Genomic DNA, 3167 nt, shown 5'->3' with positions numbered 1-3167 from the left:
GAAATCATTGGTTTGATACAAATAATACACAATGGTTTTAGTCAGAAAGTCAGAAAGTGACAATATAGAGTTCTCATCTAGTGGAGCATTTTTACTTGGACAAAATTGTTTTAAAGAAAAAACTAATAAAAGCAAAACAATAGAAAAAACTAACAGTTTTTTATTGCCTTTGTACTTTTAAGTTTTGTCTAAAATTTCCTGTTGTCCTTCAATAAACACTTATTATCAGAAAAAATATTTGTTTAGTTGACATATTTAATTTTTAAATAATCAACTTACTAATATTAATTTAGTTAGCAAAGAATATTACCTCATATGAAGTAGCTAAATCTATTTACACAACTAAAATCCATCTAAAATGTCAATATCCTCTTCCACCATATTGTTTCATCACACAAACCTTCAGTGGCAAAATCTCATCTTTTATGAAATAAGTAATGCTTTTTTTTGTAATATGATGGCTGTATGGGGGTAATGCTTAGCATTATTATTTTTAAGAGGAGAATCCCTAGCCCTCCTTGGTCTATAGACCTCTCATATACATAGCCCTTGAAACATGGGGTATATTGATTCCAGACAGCCTCCTATTAAAAAAAAAGATCAGATGCTTGTTTTGGGAGTACATACTGTAAAATTAGAATGAAAACACTAGAGGAGACTAACATGGACCCTGATCAAAGATGACAGACAAATTTGTGAAGCGTTCCTATCTTTATTCTCTAATGAAAATTAAAGTAGCTGAGTTTTGTTTTTTCATTTTTAAAGATTGAGCTGTATGATGCCTAGTTAGGTTTAAACAAATGAGATACAAATGAAATAAAAATAATATAATTTTACTTAAGAGCTCACAAAAATGAAGTAACTTATAATTTTAAGAAAATTTTCCTTGGTATGCAGCCAAATGTTAATTTTTAAATGATGTGTTTTTACCTTTCTTTCCCTTTATAACTTAGTTTATAAAAAGCAACTTTAAAAAAGCACTTTTATAAATTCATAAAATTATCCAGATTACCTGCTTTGCATTGTCCAAGTTCATGACAGAATTGTTTACTTCTTCTTTTCTTTTTGTCTAGGTAAACTTGATGCTGATATTGACAACTGATGTAATTGTAGTATTATTAACACTTTGCTTCAAATAAAAACAAATCCAGGCATAGATAAGGAGAGACCTTATTCAAAAAGACTAATACAATAGGGGGAAACCTTGGCGCTCAGAAACCTGCAAGTGCCTCAAAATCAAACACAAAAAGGCTTTTCTTTTATAGAGAGAGGTAAGCAGAGCTTAAAAGAAACTTTTAAGAGGAAGTTGGACAAACAAGGAGTGTGTAAATAGCATAATAGATGTAATCTGTTGACTGAAAAAAATGCACAAACTAAAAACTGAGAATTATGTTTTATTTGGTGGACATACTGAGGACTTAAGCCTGGGATACAGCCTCTCAGATAGCTCTGAGGGACTGTTCCAAAGAGGTAAGGGAAGAGCCAGAATATGTAGGAGTTTTTGCACACTCAAAGAAAACAAAAAACAAAACAAAACAAAAACAGGTAGTTTCTTTTAATCTTTTTATTCAGAAGATTACTGTTAAAGAAAACCAGACATCTCAAGTTAATAAATTTAGTGCTCTTCTACGTATGGGAAGATCCAAGCGTCTGACTGGGCTCATTGAAATCATCCTTTTGATATGCACCTTAACTATCTAGGGCCAGGTTGTGCAATTTTTTTGGTTGAAAGGTCTGACAGGAAATGTGTCTGCTGGGCCTGCTGATTTGGGGATTGGGGGGGAGTACATATTCTGCATCTTAGCCTTTGACTCAGGGATGGGGACAAACTAAAGTTCAGGGAACTGTGGGGAAAGAGAAGCCTGAATAAAGTTTGGTCAAGACGAAGCAGAGGAGAAGAAATACACAGTTTTGAATACTTGGTCAGGAGCTATAACAGTATATTATGTGTGTGTGTGTGTGTGTGTGTGTGTGTGTGTAAGTACATTTATTGGTGGCTCAGTGTTTCACTTTGTTTGTGATAAGCTATTTTGATGGTTTGGTATGTAGCTGTGGTATTAGATAAAGATATTTGATGTTTGTCCCCTTCCTGTCTCCTAAAACCAAGCTCCTAAAAAGCTTGGAATTTCCTAAGTGATAAGGATGATAAAGGCCTTTTGTTAAAAGGAGGCAACTCTTGGTGAATGGGACCCTAGATAGCTTCAGGATGGGGGCTGGTTGCCAGAAAGATCATGCCTTGATTGGAAGCTTGGGGAGAAGAAACTAGAGATTGAGTCAATCACCGATAGCCAATGAAATCTCCATAAAAATATCTAAATGATGGGGTTTGAAATCTTCCAGGTTCATGAACACATGGAGGGGCTGAGAGGATGGCACACCTGGAGAGGGCACAGAAGCTCCATGATCCCTCTTCCCCTACTTTGCCCTCTGCATCACTGTCACTTTGGCCATTTCTGAGGTTTAGCCTTAAAAACAGACTGGAAAATGTAAGTAAAGTGTTTTCCTGAGTTCTGTGAACCTGAAGAGGTTGAACCTGATTTACAGTTGGTGGGTCAGAAGTATGAATGGCCTGAGACTTGTGACTGACATCTGGAACTGGAGCTGCCTTGTGGGACTGAGCTCCTTAGCTTGTGAGATCTGATGCCAACTCCAGGTAGATAGTGTCAGAATTCATCTCAATTGTTGAACACACAGTCAGTGTCTGGAAAATTAAATAAGTGGTGTTGGAAAAGATACCATGTATTTGGTGTCAAGAACAAGAAACTCTCTTTTGGTGTTAGAAAAAAATGGAATTTTCTAGAACAGCCCTGGCTCAGAGAAACATGTGGTTTGTGAAGAGAAAGAATAAAAGGGTAGCGGATGAGGAATCTTTAATCCCTGGATGGCTACTTAGTCACCCAAGGTATGAAACTTCAGCTGCATTGCGATCACTTACTAAAGGTAAAAGTTACTAGTGGTATTTAGAAATGGTTGTAGACCTGACTTCCGAGGACTTCAGTCACTGGATAACTAAGGAAATGTAAAATAATAAGAAGCATGCCAAACATATAATCTATTGTTGGTTATTATTATCTGTAATAGCTAAAATGAATGAAAATGCTGAGTTGGACCTTGATGCTAGACCAAGCACAGATTTCTCTTGGTGAGAGTCAAGGGACTTGTCCTAA

General features: G+C 35.9%; 1 non-coding gene across 1 annotated transcript; it reads left to right on the top strand.

The window, feature by feature from the left end:
• Nucleotides 1-604: 604 nt before the first annotated feature.
• Nucleotides 605-715, top strand: LOC118895036. Its single transcript, XR_005019816.1, has one exon. It is a non-coding gene; the product is annotated as a U6 spliceosomal RNA (small nuclear RNA).
• Nucleotides 716-3167: the final 2452 nt, after the last annotated feature.

This window comes from Balaenoptera musculus, chromosome 4 (assembly GCF_009873245.2).
Source record: "Balaenoptera musculus isolate JJ_BM4_2016_0621 chromosome 4, mBalMus1.pri.v3, whole genome shotgun sequence".
In the NCBI taxonomy this organism is placed as follows: Eukaryota; Metazoa; Chordata; class Mammalia; order Artiodactyla; family Balaenopteridae; genus Balaenoptera; species Balaenoptera musculus.
This window is presented reverse-complemented; position numbering and strand designations above follow the sequence as displayed.